The following is a 24,952-nucleotide window of genomic DNA, read 5'->3' on the forward strand; positions in this document are numbered from 1 at the left end:
ATTTAGAATGATAGACTGGTTTGGGCTGGAAGGGAACTTAAGATCATCCAGTTCCAACCCCAGCCACAGGCAGGGACACCTTCCACTAAAGCAGGTTGTTCCCAGCCCCATCCAACCTGGCCTTGAACACTGCCAGGGATGGGGCAGCCACAGCTTCTTTTGGCAACCTGTTCCAGTGCCTCAGCACCCTCAGTAAAGAACTTCTTCCTTATATCTAACCTAAACTTCCCCCGTTTCAGTTTGAACCCATAGCCCTTTGTCCTATCACCAGAGTCCCTGATGAAGAGCTTCCAGAAGTCTCCTGCCTCTGAAGGCCCATGACTGCAGGCATTTTGTAAAGGGCCAGGCTTGTGCACTTCTTACTGCCCAGCACAAAGCACAGAGCACGCTGGCACGTGCCTGTCCTGGGGCACACACAAAGGGAGCCCACACTCCTAACCTGAGCCTGTGGACACTCGAGTCCTTTTCCAGACTCGAGCTGCTCAGGAAAGCTTGCCCATTACTTCACAAGCTAAATCAAATGAATGAATACACCTCACAGTTGCTTTCCTCCACTTTCCCTCCCCACCACAGAGACTCCTGAGCTGGCACAGGCCAGGGTCATTCCACTGAGGTCAATGGAATGATGCCCATTTATATCAGCTGATGATTTAAACCTCTGACTCTCTACACGTATTTCTTTTCCACCACGGCTGGATATAAAGCAGTGTCCAGAACATATGGAGGTGAAAACACCCACAGCTGGTTTAAACTCCCTCTTGCAGCTGCATCACAACAGTAACAGTGTTTTGCAGAAACTACTTCAATGTAGACACGTCTGCAAAGGGAAGGAGAAAAGCCCAGCACATACATCAATGGTAAATAGGTACCAGCAAGCAGCAACAGCACAACTGGCACCAAGGTGAGGTTCCACCTACACCCCAGCCTTTCCAACTTTGCTTTTGTGCACAAGTAAGCACTAGAACAGCTACAAGGAAGGTTCAGCATGGGGAAGAGACTGTCTGAGGGGACCTTCCTTGTAAAGAGAAGCTACCCTTTGGAACACTCACGAGAACACTGTTGGCTGAGGTAACTGTGTAATGCTGCAGCATGTTTGGGGAGGAATTGCAGCTTGACTTCTGCAATGATTGTCTTATGCCCTCAAGCATGAGATTTTATTACCCTTATCTTGGCAGGCATGACATTTACTTATTGGCCACAGCCTCGCTGGAGAGAGGGAGGACTGGCTTGCTCCCATTCCTGACTGGGTGGCTGCTAAGCCAGCTGTCCCAAAAGTTGGAGGGGAAAGAGAGGATGTTGATGAGATCATGCCTCAGCCCATCTACTTCCAGCTGAAGTCACAATCTGAGAGGAAACAACCACCCAGGGAACCCAAGTGACCAGGGATCTGCTGCGTTTGGAAACCAGAGTCACCTGGCTGGGAAACAGCTGGGAGGGATGCTCCCACTACAAGGAGCCTTTCAAGGCACATTCTGAATCCCGTTTCTCAAAGGTGGAACTTCTGAAGTCTACAACAAACTGGGCAGTGCATCCTGGCCTGCTGCTCAATAAATGTGGCTTCAGCCACGTTTGAACGTGGAGCAATAGTGACATAAAGTGGCCTGATGGGTTAATCACAGGTGGAAGCATTTCACAGGAGACCAGGCAGTACCTTAGATTATCGTTCTAGCGCAGTGTGCTGTAAGAAAACCAAACTCCAGGTACTACCTTATTCTTTAGAGAAGGGACACCAGAGCCCTTCACATCTGGTAGTGGAAAACAGCACAGGTTCATCTGGGAGGAGGTATCTGAAACGCTGCCTGCTCCTTTCCATAGGCGAGGCTTGCAAAGCAAGTAAAAAAGCACAGGTATAATACACGTGAAAATGTGAAAGGCTCTGACAATATCACGTTCCACCCAGATGTCTGGTTCACTGAAAGGAAATGATACGGACAATAACAGCAAAAACTGTCTCATTTCAACCTGATAGCCAGCTGCCACCCTAGGGATCAGCGCATGTAAAGTGTATCTTCAGGGCAATGCGAACAAAAGGAGGGGAAACATAAAAAGAGCATTGAACTGTCTGACCCTCCTGTCAGCACCATCTGATCACTTGAAACTGTCTGCAAATATCCATCAATATCTCGATATTAGATGACATTATTAAATGGCAGCAGAGACATGCCAGTTTGTCACCACAGCCCTTCGCTGACTATTGTATCTCCATATGCTTATTATTTGTGTGGCTTTGAGTCTGATTCTTACAGGGATAGATTTGTCCCCAGGCGCCACACAGTCAGTGCACAAGCCAGAATGATCCCCATGACAATTAGGGTTTCCTTGGGATAATCGGACACACATTTTCTTAGTTAAGGACATCATAAGTATTAGATCTAATTACAAGGAAAGCCATGTACATTATAAAATGTGAATTAAGGTTTGCTTTATAGATTAAAAAGCAAATCAATATTTAGCAGTAACAGCCCACAAAATGCTTTCTGTAGTTACAATATGACACTGATTAGGAATTCAAGCTGGAATTATAAGTCTTGGATTTATTATCCAGTAAACTGATAGGTAAACACCTACCCCATTAAACCACCATTCTCTAAGTGTTTCCTCTGTGGTCATAAAAGATCAGAGCTGGGCCCTCAGTGGTTTCAGGACAGTTTGATGCAGGTAGTATCGCTTGTGTGTTAACGGCAGCACAAGAGTTCACTGGGGATGCTGTCATGGTCAGGACTATGTAATAAGTGGCAGTTGCAAAGCTTTGGAGAAGATTATTTTAGGGTGAATAAAATATTTCAGTATCTTTTGCTTGTCAAAGCTAAACTTGGTTTAATTCTTTACCAATTTGTACTGTATTATATATCTTTATAGGTAGCATACAGTACCATTGTGAGCATCTGCATAAGGAAGTGTATCTGACAGGTATCAAGTACACATGTTGTCAGAGATGCACCTTAAAGTGCTTGTTGTTTGCCTCTGGATAGCTCTAGAGTTAGAAAACCAAGTTAAAAGGGGCAGAAATAGAAATCACCCATGACTATTGTGACTTGTAACTAAACAGCAGAATTCTAATTGCAAACAACCAGATGTGGATCATAGAGAACCACTGAGAGAAGCAGAAAGTTTTGTTACTTTATTTTCCTCCTGAAATTTCCAAATTGGTAGGGGTTAAAACAGAAAAACAGAAAAAGAAAACTCAGTTTTTAGAGTTGGTTTTTTTTTTTTCCTTTTCTTTCTTTCCTTTTTTCCCCTGGAGAAGAAAGACTCTTATTCCTTTGTTACACAAAGACTCTTTCATTTCTTTCACTGCTTGGATCCTGAAGTGTTAAGCTAGTTACTCTGCTGTGCTATCTATTCACACTGTCGAGAATTCCCTAAAATAAATCCCATGTAAACAGGGTCCACAGGTCCTGAGGGTTGGAACTGGTATGTGTGGAGGAGAGTGACAGGAGTGAGCAGAGCTTTGAGGTGGATCTGCCTCCACTTTCTGTGCTAAGACTCAAAAAGCCAAGTTTGACTTCAGCAGCAACTGATAGTTTTCATAGTGAAAACTCAAGGCCAGTAGAAGATCATAGAATCATAGAATAGTTAGGGTTGGAAAGGACCTTAAGATCATTCAGTTCCAACCCCCCTGCCATGGGCAGGGACACCTCACACTAAACCATCTCACCCAAGGCTCTGTCCAACCTGGCCTTGAACGCTGCCAGGGATGGAGCATTCACAACCTCCCTGGGCAACCCATTCCAGTGCCTCACCACCCTCACAGGAAAGAATTTACTTCTTATATCCAATCTAAACTTCCCCTGTTTAAGTTTTAACCCATTACCCCTTGTCCTGTCACTACAGTCCCTGCTGAAGAGTCCCTCCCCAGCATCCCTATAGGCCCCCTTCAGATACTGGAAGGCTGCTATGAGGTCTCCATGCAGCCTTCTCTTCTCCAGGCTGAACAGCCCCAACTTCCTCAGCCTGTCTTCATACGGGAGGTGCTCCAGTCCCCTGAGGACCCAGAACCTCTGATACAAGAGTTGGAACTATAAATCTCTGTCTCTGACTCTTCCTCCTTGGCTTCAACAGCTTTTTCAGCTGCAGCAATGTGTGCCCCGCTGACTCTACAGACATTCCCCAGTCCCCTCTGCTCCTTCAGGGCCTGACTGAGCTCCCTGCTTCCTAGAGTATCCCCTCCTTCTCCCATCTATTCCTGTACCAATGTTTCTCTCTCTGAGTGTGCACCTGAGGACAACATGAGCAAATACAGTACATACCGTATGCCACAACATGCAAAGAGCTGGAGCTGTTCCAAAGAAAAGCATGAGAAGGAACAGGGCAAAAGGTCCTTTTGTTGTAAAAGCACTGAGACCAAGGCCGCGAAAAGTCATCTCCTTTTGATTACCACCTCAATTATAGAACATGGACATAAAGATGTGAGTGTGGAAAGATGTCTGACACCCTGGTCACGGGCAGATCTCTGCCAGAGAGGTCTGTCCAACAGAAAAGGACTTGATTTCAGGGGCTGTTCATCCACACACAAGCAAGCTGATCCCTCAAACACAAACCTGCAGAGAAGCTATTAAACAAGATAACTATACACACCACTGCAATGATCCGTAGCTTTGAAGACACAAACGGGTGGCATTTAGAGGCTTGACACAGCTTTGACTGTGAGAAATGATAACGTCACAGTGAAGGGGGAAAACCCCACATCTCCCTAACCAAAACCCATCCATTTTGTCCCGTTTCCTCAGCAGAACATCCCAAATACCTTGTTCGACATCGCAACAAGCCGAACTCCAAAGAGTTTGGACAGCAGAAATAATGACACAGGTTTAAGAAGGTAAAAAATCCTTCCTGCTCTTTGATTAACTGGGCTTCTTGATGGAGTTAAGTGCAAACAGCTGCCTGGACTTCAACTGCAAAGCCTAAATCTAAACACTCGCTGTTTACATAACCCAAACTTCTAATCAGGCAGCTGGATAATCCACCCATTTAAAGCATCCCAAAGAGTTCCAGGGAAATGTGATTTTCTTACAGCTAAGCCAATCAACAACCACTTTAAGGAACTCCAGCTACCAAGTTACTACTTTGGAACAGCAGTCTCAGCGGGATGGGGTCGCGACCCCGCAGGGAATCACAAAGCAGTTTTGGTGGGATCCTTCCCCCTTTCTATTCCCTTTTTCTTTCTCTCTTCTGTTTTTTCCCCTTTGAGAAGTACAAATCTGAGTCTTTCATTTCCTCTATATTCAGATGCTACAAGGTAATAAATGAGGGAAGGAGAAAAGCACCGAGCAGCGCTCACACGCATGCTGGCATTTGCTCACAGGACCTTAATCTAAAATCTCGTGGAATCCTGACCACATCCATCCCAAGGAACCTGGGAAAGGAAAAGTACAATCACCACCAACAGAGTCCATAATTCCTTAAGAGGGAAAGGGAAAGAGAAGCAGCTCCTTAAACTGACTTTAACTGGCCATAGTGCTCCGTGCATAGGGCCCTGTCTCATATCACAGTAGTGTTCTACTGCTATAACTCATTATAAGGTCAGGCTCTCAGTTTTATGTCTATGTTTGGCTGAAATACCTTCACCTTATTGCAGTTTATGATTACTTACCAGATATGCCAATGTTTGTCTTCCTTTTCCTTAGTAAAGTCCCTGTGCTAAATCACATCCGCTCACACCTGTTAAATGAGAGGCTGAACACAAACATGTTCCCTGGCCAATACCACAGTTAACAATCTGCTCGTCCACACAACCACTAACAATATATCTTGCGTTTCAACTACATTTGATGCATCCCTAAGAAAGGTGATGCTTCCTGGACTAAGCACAGAAATATGGGGTTTACTTCTGAGTCTACTGTTGAGCTAAAGGGTGACCCTGCTCAACTGCCTTGATACTTCTGCACCTCCATATCCCCACCTGTAAAAGGTGGCTGGAGATGTTTAGCTTTTAATTTGAGACACGGTAAAGCAAATGACTTAGTTTTAGTAATAAACCAAAATGCTCGAGATTGTAAGTTAAGCTCTATTTAAAACTAGTGAATTAAATTGAAAAGAAGAAAAAGATTTCACTTTCTCCTAGAAGAAAGTGATCCTTTTAGAACACATGGCAATCAAATAAAAGGACACGCTTTTAGGAAGAGCTGATACAATCTGGCCATAGAGGAAGTAAACGTCATTCAGTGTTTCCTCATTTTGCCAAGACCAGTAGAGATCCAGCACTGGAGATCCAACACTGGAGGAACAGCACTACATAACCCCTGTCAGATTATACGCCTAATATTGTAACTCCTAGCCAAAGAGGTTGGGGGACAAAGCTGAGAAAGAGCTTTTATTTTTCACTTTAAAGAACTGTTTATAGGAGTGCAATGTTGGAAGGAAGGTGGCAGATTTTAATTGGGATCTGAATGAACAGAGGAAAATATCCTGTGCTTTTCAGTGATAGGAGAGGTCCCTTTCAAATAACTTGAATGAGAGAAAAATGAGGAGCAGTAAAACCTTAGCTTAACTTTTTATTATTCAAGGTTTCCAAGATTTCCTCCTGCTTATGGATAGGTGTCCTTTCCACACAGAAGCCCCAACAAGAGCTCTTGCATTAATACCCACTAACTCCTGTGACTGGGTTAGAATCCCTGTAAAACACACTGCTTTTGAATTCCTCTATTGTCCTTACCCTATGATCTAACAGATAAGTGTCAGTGGACAGCAGTGAGAACAGAAATACTTGATTTGAGAGGAAAATTCCACATCCTTCACCTTCACACTAAGAAGCCAGCTGCCATATCTGCTCTGTTCTTAGCTCTGCCTGGTTCTTACTGGGAGTACACAGCAAACTATCTGCCCCCAGCTGTACTGCACAGCCCACTCTGACCTGCATCCCTAGCAGATTCCTATGCCTTTCTTAGGAGTCTATAGCTCCTTTCAGCTTTCCAGCTTCTTTCCACTCCTGTGGCTGATCAGCACAGGAAGTCTGGCAAAAAGAGAAGCAGAGTCCAGTGCTAACCCCAAGAGAACTGCCAAGTGATAGGAAATTGGAAGGCTATTTATAGAACACCAAAATAACTTCAGTTCCCTCCAGCTCTAATCCTCTTTTCCACCTTTAGGATGAGACCACCTCTATTTGGTTTTCAGAGTTTAAGGTTCCCATTTAATCATTTTTAAAAGGCCAAGGGAAAGGTTGGAAGAGCTTTGAGCTGCAGAAACAAAACCAGTCCATATTCTCTTTGCATAAGGCTTTACAGCTACATGCACTACAAGGGGAGCAAGAGGGTTGTAACTAAGTGTGGCATGGCAAGAGGTGACATCCAGCTCACAGACAAACACAGCATGAGCCTTTGCTGGGAGCACATCCTGCACTGAAGGCCCACAACACAAAGCAAGCGCATAGAGTCCAACACAACAGAGGATACCTCGAAGCTGCGGTCCCAACCTGGTTCCTCAGCCTCTACTCCATCGCCACTGGGTGCTACCCTTCAGCCACCGACCCTCCAGCAGCGCCATGAGGAAGCTCTGTAGTTATTACCATTACTGCAGTGTTTCCTCCTTTGCTGAACAGCACAAAGTACTTCCATGAAGAACACCTACAGCATTTGTGTCAAGTTTTCTTCTTGAACATCTTTTTAACTACGTGGCTTTTAGGATAAATGTCCCAATTAGGCAACTATTTATTTTCATTAAGAGTTCAGTTTGGCTTGTTTCCCAGCAGCTTCTGGACAGCTAAAATAATAGAAGGATTGTAATTCAGATAACTGTGTCCTGAAAAATAGATACATCTGCACTATTTGCCACTGAACAAGCACCAAGCCAAAATATTATCTGTCAATTTTGAGAAATAAAATAAAATATAACCAGTTTCAAGTGAAATACCCCTTCTACATCCACATCTTTCCATAGTCTCCATTTTCTGTATCCTCAAAATGCAAAGTTTTATAGCAAAATACAAACACAGCTTTTTCAGTAACAACTTTATCACATTAGACTCATGTAGCCATATACTTAGACTGCAATATACTCTCTGAGGAGTCATTTTTCAGTATCTTAGCTTGGTGGGACTCATCCACAAGCAGAACCTACCAGTCAGTCAGAACTTGTATGTGAAAATCTGAGTAACCAAGCTCATTCCAATGAGCTTCATTCATAGAATCATAGAATCACAGAATGGTTTGGGTTGGAAAGGACCTTAAGATCATCCAGTTCCAACCCCCCTGCCACGGGCAGGGACACCTCACACTAAACCATGTCACCCAAGGCTCTGTCCAACCTGACCTTGAACACCGCCAGAGATGGAGCATTCACAACACCCTTGGGCAACCCATGGGCAATCACATTTGCAGCAGTGTAGCCAGCTGAAATAATCATTGTTGCTATTGATACCATGGCTTCACTTTGGGTAACAAGTAGCTCAGAGCCCTGTAATGCCAGGAACAGTAAGGAAACAGCCAATATGAGCTCACTTAAATCTTTTCTTTATTTAAACTTAGAAAAGAGAATATGTAACAGTTACGTTAGTCTGTGTGTGAGAACACTAACCACAGTACTACTACAACTGTCCACTTGTATTCACCAGTATCCACTGAATGGTCTCATGGCAGGCAATGTAGTTTTGGGGTTTCTCCTTGTCCTGCTATTTCTTCGCTGTCTTAACCTTGGACAACAGATTTAACTTCTCCCTTGTCTGGTGAGCAATAACTGACCAAAAAAAGCCTATCTTGCTTATGCTTCTAACTAACTGCTGATGATGGCTAGCCCACTGTACACTAACCCACAAACAGCTCTAGTTAACACTGCAAACTTAGATGCCAATGTAAGGAGTAATAGTTCTGTCTGCAGAAAATGAGGTGCAGAATATCTGGGTGTTTTAAGACAGAAGCTTTCCAGCTCTCAAAGTGGCAGGCTCAGCCCTGCGAGCTAACATACAACCCTGCTGTGTGCCTACAGCTGCTTCAGCCCCTGCTAAATCAAGTTGTCCATACACAGCTCCAAACACTATTTAACTTCACCGTACATCTCTCTATTCACACCAGTGTGCAAAGAGCCCTCAGCCAGGGCTATGGGGCAGAACCAGATCCTATCTGTTCACCATCCACAGCTGCAATGCAAACACTGCTTGCATTCTGTAGGGGTTTCTAAGAGACCCCATTTGAAGTCTGAAAGTGATAAAGGGTAGTTATTCTGTATAGTTAACAATTTTCTACTGCAAACAATTACCTACCCAGCATCTGCTTATCTTGTTCAAAAAAAGAGAGGTTTTTAATGAAAAGATATGGCAAGAACCATATTTAAAGATTCAAACCTTGGAATTTCTTTCACAAGGTCTGCTTATAGAAACTGGAAGTCCATATTCTTCTCAAAGGATATTATAATTCTGTTGAATTGCAGGGATCTCTACTAAATGTTTGCCTGTGTTTCTGTGTAAGTGAAAAGAAAATCATAGGATCATAGAATGGTTTGGGTTGGGAAGGGCCTTAAAATCATCTAATTCCTCACAAAAGCAGCATTTTTAGGTCAAAAATACCATCAGACTATATCATATGTGCAACATGTCCATGATGGAGCATCCCAAGAAACTAGTCACAACCAGCAAAATGAAAACAGGAACAAGATTGCTATTTGATATGCCTAAGACTGGGGCTCCCAAAATAGGGAAAACCAGGTATCTCACAGGGATTCCAAGTTACGCTATCTACTACCCGAAAGGAGAACTAGCTACTGTCTGTCATCGGTGCGCTACTAACAGTGTATTAGTCTGCTGACATCTCCATCTAGAAAACCCTGGTAAATTGTCTCAGGATGAGAGGCAAGAGCGAGTGAAAAGGACTTGCTGTGATGTGGTGGTGGCAAGCGGGATTTTTTAGACATCTCCACTTACCCTGTGATAAAATGCTTGGAAGATGGTGTCACTTCCCTCCCAGACAGCCCAGCTTTTCTTAGCGCCTGATAGGGAATCAGTGACCTTCTGTGAATCGGAGCTAATCTCAGGATGTGTCACATCTGTAGCAGGAGGAACAGCTGAGCAACACTTGTCCAGGCGTAATTGAGCCTCAAGATTGCGGAGCAGTGTGTGATTAATTGGCTGAAGGATTGCTGATAAAGGGGAAGAGGATAATGACCCGCTTGGGTCAATGGGTGGTGCTCCCCTTATCTGGAGGCATAACAGGCATTAAAAGAAATGCTCCTGATCAAGGTCACAGGGAACAGTGACAGATTCTGCGTGAGTGTGAATTTGAGGCATTTCAAAATCACATTCCATAGATGTGTGTACTTAGGAAGAGTATTTTAATGCCTTTTATGGCTCTGGTTCCACAATCATGATTCACAAAAGCACAGCCAGGAGCCTGATTTCAGAGATCTGCTGATCAGCTTTGCAAGCACTTCCACAGAGACTTGGAAAAGGTAAGCCTAAACCAAGGCAATTCTCACTTGATATTCATGTGGATATTCCAGCTTGTTCCTAGGTCCTCTTAGAAGCAAACAGGCAATGCTCCCACATTGGAAAAGGGGAAAGAGCCACCTGAAACAACTTCTGTGGGCAACATCTGTAGTGACACACACATATGACTCTTGGTTGAGAAACTGCTTTGGCTCTCTAGGACTGCTCAGCTAAGCTGAGAAGAGCAGGTATCATGTTCACTCCACACATCTGGCTTCTCAACAGCAACAGCCTCCTTGGTGCACCATCAGGGAAGGGAAGCCTTGAACGTATCTAAGGGTGGACTTCAGAGCAAGTGCTCCATCGCAGTCTTGTACTTCAGTCCACCAGGTGCTTTGTGCAGATCAACTACATCTTGTGCAATAAGTCTGCAGCAGCAAAGCTGCTGTCAGTATCTGCTGAGTTCAGATTAATTTAACTAGAAGATGTTAGATAATTGTTATTTATTTAAATTATTTTCTTATTTATTTAAAATAATAAAGACAGCAAAAACTAAAAGATACCTTTTTATAACATAGCAGCAGCCTGTTCTGGCACAGAGAGGACTCCCTGTGTCTTACGCACAGTGCATCTTCTGCTACCTCTCCCTCAACAGCCTAAACAACTTTGACTGTCCAGATGGAAATACCCCAGGGGTTCACAGCTGGCTGATCTCTTCAGAGGGAAGAGAAACTCTTCCCTTCCTTACTCTTTGGCTGAACAACAATTTGTTTACTCAAACAGCTCTCCCCCTTCCCTGGGTTGACAAGAATTTCACCTCCATCAAAGAGCTGACCAGTTTCTTCTCTTAAACTCTAAATACTCCTAAGAGAGATTCTGTGGGAGCTGAGCTCTTTACGCCTCATGACTGCACTCCAGCTGCCTGTAGTCTAATGGTGTTTCTTTCATCTGCCGCACAGGCGTTCATACACTGAGGTTACTGCTCAATTACCCTGTTGCTTGTGGAAAACTGAGAGGATGGCAGTTTATTGGAAATAAGTGTGAGGTAGAGTCCTACAGGGAGGAAAGTCACCCTTTGAAGCTTCAGTCAGCGCCAGTTTATATGGGCCACACAAGAGAAGGTGTGGTGGGTCACCAGCTGACATATGCTCAGTAGAAATCAAAAGCCATACTGGGTTTGGCACAAATACAAACGGGCAAAGCATCAACTAGAACAGGGGTTTTAGTCCTTAATGGAAAGTTTTCCACTTCAAACAACCACAACCAGTAGGAAAAAGGAGCTTAAAAGTCATTCAAGACTGAAAAAGTCAGAACATGAAAAGTAGCAATGAAGAGTCTGCAACCTACAGCATTTTCACACTTCTACTCCCTCCTTGGGCAAACGTGCCCATTCCAAGAAGTGAATTGTATGTTGCTGATTGTGTAAGGCAGGCAAATGGGAGTCCATGGTTTCAGACTGTTGTCCCATCCCTTTACAGGCACGTCTGGCAGCACGTGTCTTGAGAGCTAACTGAAAATGGCCAAGCTGCCATGAGCAATCCATAGCCTCATACTGAGGAAAAACTGGATTCAAACTGGGCTGCCCCGTATTGCCCATCTCCTGAGAGAAAGGATTTGAATACTTCCTGTTTCTCTCAAAGAAGATTTATAGCTGATCATCATGCAGAAAGTGCTCAGTAAGGGTTATCAATCCTTCCAAACATAGTGACTAATTCAAACCTATTTGGCGCATCCATCACAGGGCACTACAGCATTATGGTTTTCCCTTCTCTTTGACTGCGATACTGAATCCTTTAGGGTGTTCCTTTACAAACCCTGATCTATTTATGTGGCTCCAAATGTGCTGAGCTCAATTCTAATTTATAATCTCACTTCTTGTTCATGCAGCACTTCCCCTCTTCCCAGCACGCAGCTTTCAAGTGTCCCACTTTGTCGTGCACTGCCCTCCGATGAGTTCTCAGTAACGGAGCTCATATCCAGCTCTAAAAGCAGCTCACTTAGTGCTACAGAGCACTACAGAGCCCTGTGGACTACTGAAGCACAGAGGTGAGAAGATTAACTAAGGGAATTTGCAAGGTGAGATGCATACAGAAAAGCTCAGCAATATTTCTGTCTGAGCTTTGTTCTCATACAAACAGTTTGGATGTATTAACAAGACAAAACAGGTTATGAAGGGCATTTTTCTTTGTGCTCTGAAGACTATGGTGCTCTCTAAGACAAATATGATGCTCCCTTTCACACCTAAACAACTCCCATGGCCAGAGCCATCCACAAGAGGAGAACACTGCTCCCTCATGCGTTTCAGATGTTTGCACAGCAGGGCATGCCTGGTACTATTCATCTGTAGAGCACAGTGGTCCTGGATTTGTTCTGGTGAACCTAGATGCTGCTTTAATGTACTCAGTTTAAAATCTTATTATGGTTTTATGTATTTGCTCATGTTTTCTGTTGAAAAACTTAGTCTGGGCAAAACAGCATGTGTAGAACATGGGGGGTTGTGTTCTCAGAGTTAATTAAGCTTTTATATGAAGATGTGCAGACTGCTAATACTCTGACGATGCTATTTTAATGAATGCCAACCTACACTGTACTGCCACGAGTGAGGTCCTGCTTCCAGCAGCAACAAGTTGCCACTCTTCCACACTCATAAAATGCATGCAATTTGTCTCCTGTTTGGAGGTTGACTTTTATCATAAATACACTTTGTCATAAGAACAACAAACTTTTTGGTTTCCTCTAGAGCAGCACTTGGGGTTCTCACCTCTGAGAGTACTGTTACGATTCACCAATCTGGTCTATACACAGAATACAGTCATCCATTAATGCAGCCTAAAAACCTGATACAAAGGTTTTTGTATCATGGAAAATTATTCCACAGATTCTCTACTATAAAAAGAAAATGATCCACTTTATTACCTTTCATGGTCTGTATCTGTCATGCCTTTGCTACTATCTGAGCTTTGCCGTTAGATCAAGGAGGGCATTCATACAAACACTTTTCTCCCTACCTTACTATAGTTCTCTTTTAAATCAAAGTGAGTTAAAATACACCTGCAAATACAACTCCCAGCTTTTCACCACACCCAACCAGTAGAAAGCCAACTGCCGCTGCTCACTGCAGCCAGCAAGGAGACACTAGGTGCTTCTGTTAAGACTCCATGGCAGGATCCAGGTAGTCACAATAAACTCCCTTGGTGAGCACCAGAGAGAACAGACACCTGAAGACAAAAGTAAGCTCATCCTAAAGCAAGTATCTGACATAGGTCACTTCAATCATCTTCTAAAATCCTCTTTGCTCATCATAAAGAGAGCCCAGGCTAAGTAACCCAGATGGGGATACCAGAATTGCAGCTGTTTCCAGCAGTTTCCATCTAGGCACTGCATACATACACCACCTACAGCCCTCTTTTGTCTGTAATAAAGAGACAAAGCCACAGCCTACGAAGAATTTGAGAACTGGGAAGCCACTTGCACTGAGACAAGGAACACGTTGGTCTTGCTAACACTTAGAATGAGAAGCACCCAGGAAAAGTCTGGCTTTAGACACCTCGCTCTTCTCTGGTACTTTTCATCTGTGGATCTGAAAGTATCTCACAAAACAAATCAATGTTATTATTCCTGCTTTACTTGTCCAAGGTCATCTGGCACAGACACAAGCTGAACTCCAGTGCTCTGAAATGCTCCCGAGGACCACACAAGCCACGCACCCTCCCCTAGAAACAGCATTAACGTTATCTCCAGAAACGCAGGAATTTGGGATTCACAGAATGAATCTAAAACTGAGTTTCTAAGATAAATGAATATGAAATAAGAGCAATTATAAATGTAAATTAAATAAGAAGCAACTTATCTGGACTGTTTTTTTAGGCATCTGCCTTGGGACTTGCAGTGCAGAAATACCATGGCTCTGACATCACAAGTATGAACTTCTGTGCATTGAGAAAATCCCACTGTTTATTTGGATCTTTTGAAGTCTAGTATCAATATAGCTTCTTAGTCCCCAGGGTGTCCTCAACATTTGAGATGTGTATTTTTAACTTCTGTACTTACTGACATTCCATTCACACTGTTTGGCTGTTCTCCCCATCAGGGCTTCATCAGCCATCGCTCCCATTTTGGCACCACCAGGCTTATTTGCTTTACCATTTCCTAAATGCCTGGGTGAAGAGGTGTGGCCTGCTACACCAATTAGTTCACCCACACAAAGACTGAGTTAACTTAAGAGCTAAAGCTCTTTGAGGGCATTTTTCTATCAATGCAATCAGCATAAACCAAGGAAATCACCAGTGAAGGCAGCACTGATGCTCAGGCCATTGTACACACTGCTTTTTACATGCTGTGCTGCCCACATGCCGTAATACCTAAAGGCTCCCACCGACCCCACTTCCACACAACAAGCTCACCCTTACCTCCAGGATTCAGCCACCGCAGTGCATCTATTCAGTCCCTACACACACACCATGGTAGGAAGCCAGGCATAAGGGACAATGCCCATGGGGATATGTCGTAGGTTAAGTGGATTTCAAGAGTGTCATTAGGGATGTACAGGTAGTAGCTGTCAAATAAAATGTCACTACTTGTTTTTAATAAGGCAAAGAAGAGTCAGGGCTTTCAGGGCCTGGTATGTTATGTTACCACACCAGAAATCAGATGCAGCCAGGAGACAGCAGCCCTCCTCAGCACTCCTGCTTGAGCCCTCTGTTTCACATTGATGGTACATTGGACAAGAAGATTATGATCACATAATTCAGTCTCATTGGTTACAGTCCTGGTAACAAACTCTTTTCCCATCAGAATTCCTCCCTCTGCATGACATCACTTACAACATACCCATCCTGATGGCAAAATACCAGGCACAAGAAGCGCTTGGTCTTGGTGGGGGTAGCTAACTAAGAATAAACACAGTTTGGAAGCTGGCACCATCCAAGTCACTCCATGTTGTCCCTAGAGTAAAATGCAAGGCAGAAAAGCTGGACACACCAACCAAGTTGGCAGGAACACAGGAATGTTTTTTAGCTGCCATAAAGACCTGAAACAAGAGCTTCCCAAATCTCTGCAGGTATGTCTGTGACTTTTCCATCATCAGTAGCCTGCTGCTTAGGGAAGCAGAGCATTAGGCTTTCTTTAAGAGAGTTTTAAAAGCCCCTCTGTTCACTTTCAACTATTCATCACAGTCATTTGAAGTTCTCTTTTGCACCCCTCCTTCTTCTTACTCACATCTGGTGCTGCACGCTACGATGCTGCAACCATAAATAACGAAGGAATGATATAGAGATACTGGATGCTCTGTTCCAGTGTCCTCAGAGTCAACCATTCAGTAAAGTTCTTACATTTCCACTACAATAAATACATGGGAGAAGGGGGCGGGGGAATAGAAAGTTCCCTATTCTAGGATACAGCTTTTAAATAGCAGGGTCAGCAAGCACACAGGCTGAAAAATAAGTGGCATATTGTAAGATGATTTTCCCCCTTAGTTATTACATTCACATTGAAAACTCCAGAACAGATAAGATTTAGCAAAAGCATTTCATGAAAGGCTGATTTATGCCAGTAGTTGGTCTCCTGGTAAAATCTGGCATATGCATCTCCTACATATAAGAGGCTGAAATAGGAAAAGGCTGGTTTTAGTTGTCTCTGCTCCAGACAGATGATGTGACAGTATCTTGTCCCAACACATGAACTTGTTATAAGGTTACAAAGATACTATCAGAGAGAGCTCTGCACTTGGTGAGCGTTTCTGTAGCCATGTACCCTCTCTGCTGTGCAAGCATATCCTATTCCACCACTGATTTGTCTGATTATGGAAATGGAGAGGAAACTACAATCAGTTTAGCAATTTTTCCAAGCAACAACTGAAATTACACTGACACCATCAGGACTGTTACCTTCCATTTCCAGAACCTCCTTACTGCTGGTGTACAAGTTTCTCTAGAAGAGAATCATAGCATCACAGAATGATTTGGGTTGGAAGGGACCTTTAAGCTCATCCAGTTCCAATTCCCCACCTCCCACTAGAGCAGGTTGTTCCATGCCCCATCTAACCTGGCCTTGAACACTGCCAGGGATGAGGCATTCGCCACTTCTTTAGGCAGCCTGTTCCAGCTCCTCACCACCCTCACAGTAAAGAACTTCTTCCTCATACCTAACCTGAACTTCCCCTGTTTAAGCTTAAACCCATCATCACTCCTTGTCCTATCTCTACAGCCTCTGATGAAGAGTCCCTTGCAGACCCCCTTCAGATACTGGAAGCTGCTCTGAGGTATCAACACAGCTTCTCTTCCCCAGGCTGAACAGAAAGAAGCCTCTTTAAGTGGAGAGCTGAAGAAATGAGGTTTGGCCAGTAGGTAAACTGTGCAAGTCCAAGCACTACAGTCTAGAACGCAGCTGCGGAAACTGCGTCTGCTTCCTGCACACTTATGGTGAAAAAAATCTCCTGGGAATAAGCATATTAGGGCCTATCTTCTCTGTGAAAGTTATTTTTGGTTTATCATTAAGGGTAAATATATTCCTTCAGGGTATTTTCTGAAGGTGCTTTTGAGTTCCAGGGTCTTGAGGACAAATACCCCTGTAGTGTTTATGTACTGGTGAGAACTGGCCATGGCAAAAACGTTCCAGTTTAATGATTCACGACTGCATACAAACCAGGTCTCACACAACAGAAATGAATCTCAAGAGCTCATCATCACCTCTACAGCTCCCAGGGAAACCATAAGAAATCCATTTACCTCAGTGGACATTAAACCCTCACCTTTCTTGACTGCCCATCTTCATTTCTCAGTCTTGATTTAGTGATGCCAATTTCAATAAATTACTTGCATCCGTATAAAGTTGCCCTCACACACAGCAAAAGGAATCCAGGAAACTCCAGAAAAAGGCAAAAGCTGCAGTAAGGTAAGGCACTAAAGCATTTGGAGGCACTCAGAGGTTAAACTGGACTACAGTGAAAGAAATCACTGGTGAAGGGTTCATTTATTTACATTCCCATTAGAGGAGTCCACAGAGACATACATCAACAGAAACAAACCATTTTAGTACATTCACTGACAGAACATCCATCAGTGAGCGTGATGTATGCCAGCGTGTCTTAGGAGGGACAAGACATTATTACTGTAGTGCCAAAGGAGGAGAGGGGGGCAGGGGAATGAACAAAAGGGAGTGCTGATCCTCGCCTTAACAATGAGCCCCTATTCTCCTTCACCGCACCTGAGCTTCAAGGCTTCAAAACCAAGGAACTTTTCTTGCTGGACACTAAGATATGCTGTGGTTTGCTTCATGCCTGGTGGAATACGAGTCCTTGGTGGCGTAATACATTATTTCCTTAAAAGAAGCCCTTCCTCCCATAGTATCTCCTGACTACTGTATCGCCCCTGCTAAATAAATGACTTCATCTCATTCATCAGCCGCACGCAGCTTTACTCCTTCCCCCTTCCTTCCTACTGTTTGCACTCACTGTTTGTTGTTTTAAGCACCTAACCCCCTATTAATCCATCAGACAGCACAATAGATCCATTTGTGAGAGACAGCGATTAGAGCTGGAAGCACTCAAGTCCTTCTGTGAAGCACCTGTTTCATTCAAAGAACCAGAGGGAAAAAGCAGAAAACAGGACAAAGTGCTGGTGGAAATAGAGAGAAATGGGAGAAAACGCTTCGTGTGATGAGAGCTACCAAACTTTGGAGGATGTCTTCGTGCCTTCTTCAATCAGTAGTGCAGAAAACACGCACGGCATCTGCAATACCAAACTCACGCACCTGTGACACTGGGAGGCTCCTCATCGACTGCATCCCTGCTCTTCAACTCTTAACAGAGTGGAGGAACATACAATCTACTTAACTGAAATAGTTTTTGCTGTTATTGTCTTTATTACCTTTTTCCTGTGCCCAATATTTAAATTACTCTTAAAATTGGGACTATTTCAACCAGCTCCATTTCTGAAACACCCTCAGCACCAACACTGGACCTTTCCGTTGTCCCAGGTTTTGTGGTTCTTCTTCCAACAGCACCAAACATCTGTCCCAGTATTGAAAAATGAGTACTTTGAGAGAGCATGAGCATGGCTTTGAACTTTCCTGATCATTTGGGGCAGTCACATAAATGTAATAGCAGCCTTCATATACATAAACACATGTAGAAAGGGTCAGTAACTAGGTGGCTGTTGCATTTATCTTCTTTGAATACAAAGGTAAGTGACAATAGACAAACAAAACTACCAAGTGGCATAGCACAGCTCTGAATCATTCTCTTTCTCTTTTATGAAATGAGAGAAAATTATACGCCAAGCAGATTGTATAAGCACTACAGGCAATAAGTAAAGCTGGAAGAAGGCCAGGCTCCATTAATAGCTGCTATTTGATCTAGTTCAAGATCCCTAAACACCCAATACCTGTTGAAGTCAGGGGAAAGGCTCCTATCAGTTTCAGGAGGTGCTGTATTCAACCCAGTACGGTTGGCAAATAATAGTGCATGGAACAAGGAGCAGAGCTGATGCTGCAGCAATGAAGTTCATCACCACACTGGAAAGCAGGCTGTGGTTAAGAGTCCATAACTCCGGATTGATCAGCTCTTCCTCTTTCCAGGGGAATCTGTGCTCTTGAGGACTTTTAAGCCTCTAAAATTAATGGGATTACTCAAGGAATAACGCACCACATAACCTGAATATTTATGGTAAATCTACCACAGTGATTTCGAATGTGCTGTGGTCCAAGAACCCTGAAGAAAACATCCACAACTCAAAGACAGATCTTCCACTGATAGAAATCAGCTGTTTCCCTTTCAAAGCAATGGGGCTGCAACCGTTTGTGACTAATAAAACCACAGCTTCCCATTTGCAAAAGGAACAGAACTTCCACAGTATTTCATAGGCCTTTGCTTTTATTTTCTTACTGTATAATAACAGCTCATTTCATGTACAATCATAGATCATTTCTGCTCCTTCAAAGTGCAATAGTTTTGCTTATCACAAAACTGTAGGCACTGTAAGAAACTATTTGGATTCCAGCTGGGTTTAAGTTGCACTGCTTATGCATTAGTAACTTCTTTAAGAAGTCCCCAGAGGAAATGAAGCATGTATTATGTTAGCAAGTGTACGCACAGGAATAATATAAACCACACCTTTTCTCCTCTTTTCTAAGCTCCTTCTGGAATTGATTCTGTTAATAACACATAGAAACACATACATGTGTGTGTATGTAATGGGTGCATATATATGTGGACACAGAGCTGTATTTATCCACATGTATCATTATAGCAACAGTCATCCTTTCATAGGGCTCATCAATAGCAGGTTTTACTCACCTGATGGGCAAGTTGCCATGGGGCCATCCTGTCTGTCAGCACACCTTATCTGCTATCATGCCTTTCTTCAGATCCATAGTTACAAGTAAGAAAAGGCTGGATATCTGTCTCCTCCTAAACACAATCAAATTAAAGCTGTAATTAGCGGCCTGCCCAGGACAACCAGGTTACATTCCACTCCTCAGGTAGAGCCCGCGCAGAGGTGACAGGCCCCTGGGGACAATACGTGAGGCAAAGAGAAGAAAGTTAGCTCTGATGTGCTCAAACTCAGGACCAGATGAAAAATGAAGGAGAGCTCAGATCATCCTTCCTTCCAGAGGATGAATTGTAGAAAGGAGCTCACACTCGGATGGCACCAGATTACCACAAGGGAGGCTGGGTTGAAGAAATCGGGTTTCAGACAATGAAGTATTTTCCTATTGATATCAACTAGTTCTGTCCATTAAGGTAAAAATGGCAAACAAACATAAACCAAACCAAGTATTTTTACCTGTCGGAAATAGGAGATGCCAATAATTTCCACCAAAATGAAGGAATTAATTAAAAGAATCTCAGTGTTATTGACTCTGTTACATCTCTGCAGGCACTGCATGCAGCAGTGCCTTGTAGAGGGGCTGCTGGAGCCAGTAACATAGAATCATAGAAACAACCAGGTTGGAAAAGACCTTTAAGATCACCAAGTCCAACTTTTACCCCAGCACTGCCAAGGCCACCACTAACCCATGGCACTGAGGCCTCATCTCCACAGTGTGTGAACACTTGCAGGGATGGTGACTGCAGCCCTGCCCTGGGCAGCCTGTTCCAATGCCTGAGCACCCTCTGGGGAAGGAATTATTCCCCATCTCCATCTAAACCTGCCCTGGTGCAGCTTGAGGAGGCTGTTTCCCTTGTCCTATAGCAATCTTCAATTTAAATCTGAAATTAATCTTACTTTCTATCAGAAATCTGGGTTCACTGATGCCACTTCTCAGCCAGCAGAGCTCATCCATCTTCATTAACCAAACTCCAGTAAGCACCTCTGTCAAATGACTTAGCAGCACGCACATAACCTCATCACATACATTCTCGTTAGAGTATCTGCGCTTCAGCTGATGGATCTGTCATTAAGGCAAACATACTTCAGGTCTGCTTCTAATTGAAACCTGACTTCTGGCCAGGCGTTTGGCTGGGAGAGCCAGGAGAACTACTTTTTCCATGTTCACAAACATCTCCGCTAGCCCTAGGTGTCACCACCTGATTACATCTCTGGCACCGCCGGCTCCTCTTTGGCAACAAGGAGAGCATCGTCTCACCAAGCCTGCATTAGAACTTGGACTTGAGGTCGTAGGCACATGTCCCACTCATCAAACTGCACACCAGCTGGCTTTTCCTTAGTAGAAAAGGAATAATTAACTAATGAGATCAATCAAGAGCACAGGGTACCTGCAGCTACGCTTCCTTCCAAACATTCCCTACGTATTTGACCAGTAAAAGTGATGGAAAAGAAACAGATACGAGTCAAACCCTCCTTGAGTTTAGCTGCTGAGCTCTAACACAGACACCATGTGAACAAATTCACACCTTGAGAGACACATGGGAGGCAAAAAGTCCATCTCGGTGCCTTGTTTTCCAGTCCTTTTTAAGGCTTTCCTCCAAAACAGCTGTAACAGATTTTAATGTGAGCAAAATAATGTATTCTTCCCTCTGCTCAGCGTCAGAAACTGCTGAAGCATTTCTGCTGATCATTTCCAAGGCAATTCAGCCTGAAGCAGACCTCAGCATGTACGATTTCAGCACGCATGGTAAAAGTTTAACAGCATTAGGGGCTGCCACAATGGAAATTGTTGGGCATCGCTGGTTTCACTTATTCTAATGAAACTTGGTTAAAAGCTAGGAGCAGTTTGATGTTGGAGTTTTACATAATAAATACCCTTCTTTTTGGAAACCAAATTGTTCTACAGAACCTGACTTCAGCTGAATGTTTCAGCTTCCCAAGCTAATCTTGACTCCTGTGTTTTATTCTCACCGTATCACTGTATCTCATTGTTTCAACTTATACATACATTACATGAAAACAAATGTTAATACATACCATGTGTGCATACTGTTATACCCTATTCTGTATTACACTGTTACACACGATCATGTAAAATCACTGTTCTTGAATGCCATATTTTCAAGTTTCAGGACCAAAATGTTTTGATGCTTCCAAAGTAAAACTTCCCAGAATATTCTCTGCACAGCAAGTGCCCAACTCATTCCAAAATCAGTGAGTAACCTGATATCCTATGGGATATGAAAACTCATTTGGAGACTTCGGGTTATACTTCAATAGAGAAAGTTCTAGTTTCCATCAACTCTAACAATGACACATAACACCTAAACAACCACTTTGAGAGTCCAAAGTGCTTGAGTAGGTCAGCATTGAATGCCAGGTTGGACGGGGTTTGGAGCAACCTGGTTTAGTGGCAGGTGTCCCTGCCCGTGGCAGGGGGTTGCAACTGGATGAGCTTTCAGGTCCCTTCCAACCCAAACCAGTCTGAGGTCCTATGACCTGTGAAAATGAGACATCTGTTCAATGAGAAACAACTGGGTTTTCTTCCTCTATCACTCAGAATAGTGAGAGTTTTGGTTTGCTTTAATACACAACTTTGGCCAGGAAAGACGGATTTCATTACCAGCGCTACCACTGGGCAGTCTGTACCCATCTTCCGCTCTGCAGACGTTAAGTTATTGAAGCTTTGCAACTTATGTAACTTGTCATGCACCAAAACAGAGCAATCATAACAGTAAGCTGGAAAGATTTTGGTGTTTTGTTCTTAAACACAAGAAAATCCCTCCCTAAATATTCATGGCCTCCCTCAAGGTTCTCATCAGTGACTCCATCCCTCTTACTAATCTCCATCATCAAAGAAATGAGATTCATAAAACACAAACTGTGACCACAAATCTAAGACCCAAAGCTTGTGAGAGCATCCTTGGAGGAACAGCCAGAAACCTGGCCCTGCGAAGCACATCTATGGGTCTTATCGGCAAGGAAGGAGGCTGAGGCCATCACTGGAGTTGACTGAGAGCTGAAAATTGCCCTGGCTTTATCTTGTCTTTCTCTTCCAACAAATCCATGGCTCTTTTCTCATCTCTGTCCCCCTCACTGCAAGGACAGGTCTGCTCTTCTCTGCTCATTCATTATGCCATGGTGCCAATGGCAAGGGTGCAAGGCTTGAACCATCTCTAACTGATGTTTTTGAGCACGGTGAGTGTCTTGGGGCATTTCACTAATGCAAGCCACAGCTAATGGAAAGCACCCTGCTATCTCCAGCGTGCTGTTGATCATGCCTTAATACCACATTTAATTCAACCCTGTAAAGATACATTTTGATTCAAACTCATAATGAAATACAGAGCCCACATTTGAGTATTAGTGTAAGGTAATAATGCACATGTGAACGTACACATATACATTTATTACTTTAATATTTTACAGACGTCTCCCTTATGTAAGTACACATTGGATGTTCTGTGCAGTTTATTCACGGCAGGTTATTCCATACACAGCTCCTGCTGGGAGCATTCACTGCTTCTGCTAACAATTCATGAACAAGTATCTGCATATTCTCCTTCGGGCTGCTAATAAGGTCCTCCAGTGCTCATTCTTCTGTTATTACCACACAGCCAGTTCCCTTTGGACTTAAAAAATCCCAGTAATGATCTGGGGAAAAATAAAAGCCATATGGGACAGCTCTGCTGCTGGCACGGATTATTGCAGACAGTGGGGCAGATCTTGACATTGTGTAAATGGCCATAGTGCCAATGAAACTGAAGTGCTTCTCCAACCTACCAACACTCTACTTCCCTGCTTAAACTCCCTTCTTCTCATCTAATATCAAGAACTAGAGTCTACCCAAAGCTCAAGGCTGGCAATTACGGTTATTAGCATGAGACTGTGGTCATCCTGGAACAAATTCTATCTGCAGCTGCTTTTCTAAACACTTCCTTGGAGGTGCAGCTCCTCCCTCCTGCTTCTTAGCTAGATGAGAACTGTCTATTCTAAGTTGAACTGCTCCAACAGTATCAATAGAGACAGAGACCTACAGCTGTCTTGGACACCTGTGTCAGATGGCTTCTCCCTTCCAAGTAAATAGCTCAGTACTCCAATCTCCTTGTCATCACTTCCTACACGATTGCTACACATCTTGTTTGTCTTTAAGGCTTTCCACAGGCAGCCCTGTTGTCCACTTCTCCTGGGGAACGGCTTATATTAGCAGCTCCTTGTGCACTGGGGTGGTAGATGGTGTCTTTTTACTTGTCATAGGCTGCTGTTTCAGAAAGCTTAATAAACTCAACTGAACAACAGTCTAAAAAGGGAAATAAAAGATTTAAGAGGCTGGTATTTCTACCCCCTTCTGCTTTCTAAGAAAGACAAAATAAAACCCAAACAAGCAGTGGAGAACACACATAGCTCTCCCCAAGAATGCTTCCCCATTAACTCCGTGTTTGTCTCTATTACCTATGAAGCAACGTGGTTTCAATTTAGCTGCTTATTAATCTTGCACGTTTCTTTCAACTGCTATTTTAAAAATAGAAACTTCATGTTGACCATTTTAATAGCATTAAGTTTCAAAGGCAACAAGCTGCTGCACTGATTTTTTTTCCGCAGAACTTTACTGCCAGATGTAAGTGCGTGTGATTATTGATAGGCTTTGTTTTCCCACAGGTTTCTCCTTCCCTTATTAAACAACATATCTGCAGTTAAGCAGCTCCAGGAAAGCTTAGTGAGGTACATGAGAAATCACTGCTCCGAGCCCACAAATCCATCTCGCCTGACATCAGGCACTTCAAACTTTAAACTGCTTAAATTAGGAGTTTACCTACACCCAACTCCCCCTACAGTCAGCAGAAACGCCCACAGGACCATGAAAGCTGCAGGTACCTGAATCCCAGCTAATCTGGGATAACCTGAATCACTTTCTGGCAGTAACTATTTTTTCTTCACTGATTAGTTCTGGTGTTCTCAACATCAAAAGGACATGGAACTGCTGGAGCAAGTCCAAAGGAGGCCACGAGGATGATCAGGGGACTGGAGCACCTCCTGTATGGAGATAGGCTGAGAAAGTTGGGGCTGTTCAGCCTGGAGAAGAGAAGGCTGTGTGGAGACCTCATAGCAGCTTCCAGTATCTGAAGGGGGGCTATAGGGATGCTGGGGAGGGACTCTTCATTAGGGACTGTAGTGACAGGACAAGGGGTGATGGGTTCAAACTGAAACAGGGGAAGTTCAGGTTAGATATAAGGAAGAAGTTCTTTACTGTGAGGGTGCTGAGGCGCTGGCACAG

General features: G+C 43.6%; 2 long non-coding RNA genes across 2 annotated transcripts in view; both read left to right on the top strand.

The window, feature by feature from the left end:
• The window catches only part of LOC133273308 (uncharacterized), a 343,156-nt gene that overhangs the window by 203,004 nt on the left and 115,200 nt on the right, over nucleotides 1–24,952 (top strand). The window lies entirely within an intron of this gene.
• On the top strand, nucleotides 1,714–16,675 carry LOC133273514 (uncharacterized). The gene is made up of 5 exons (XR_009744857.1): nucleotides 1,714–1,833; nucleotides 2,860–2,917; nucleotides 4,731–4,819; nucleotides 15,300–15,410; nucleotides 16,556–16,675. It is a non-coding gene; the product is annotated as an uncharacterized LOC133273514 (long non-coding RNA).

The sequence above is a fragment of the Pezoporus flaviventris genome, unplaced genomic scaffold, assembly GCF_033815535.1.
Source record: "Pezoporus flaviventris isolate CSIRO_AGI_PZ_B2104156 unplaced genomic scaffold, CSIRO_AGI_Pfla_v1 ptg000031l, whole genome shotgun sequence".
Taxonomy (NCBI): Eukaryota; Metazoa; Chordata; class Aves; order Psittaciformes; family Psittacidae; genus Pezoporus; species Pezoporus flaviventris.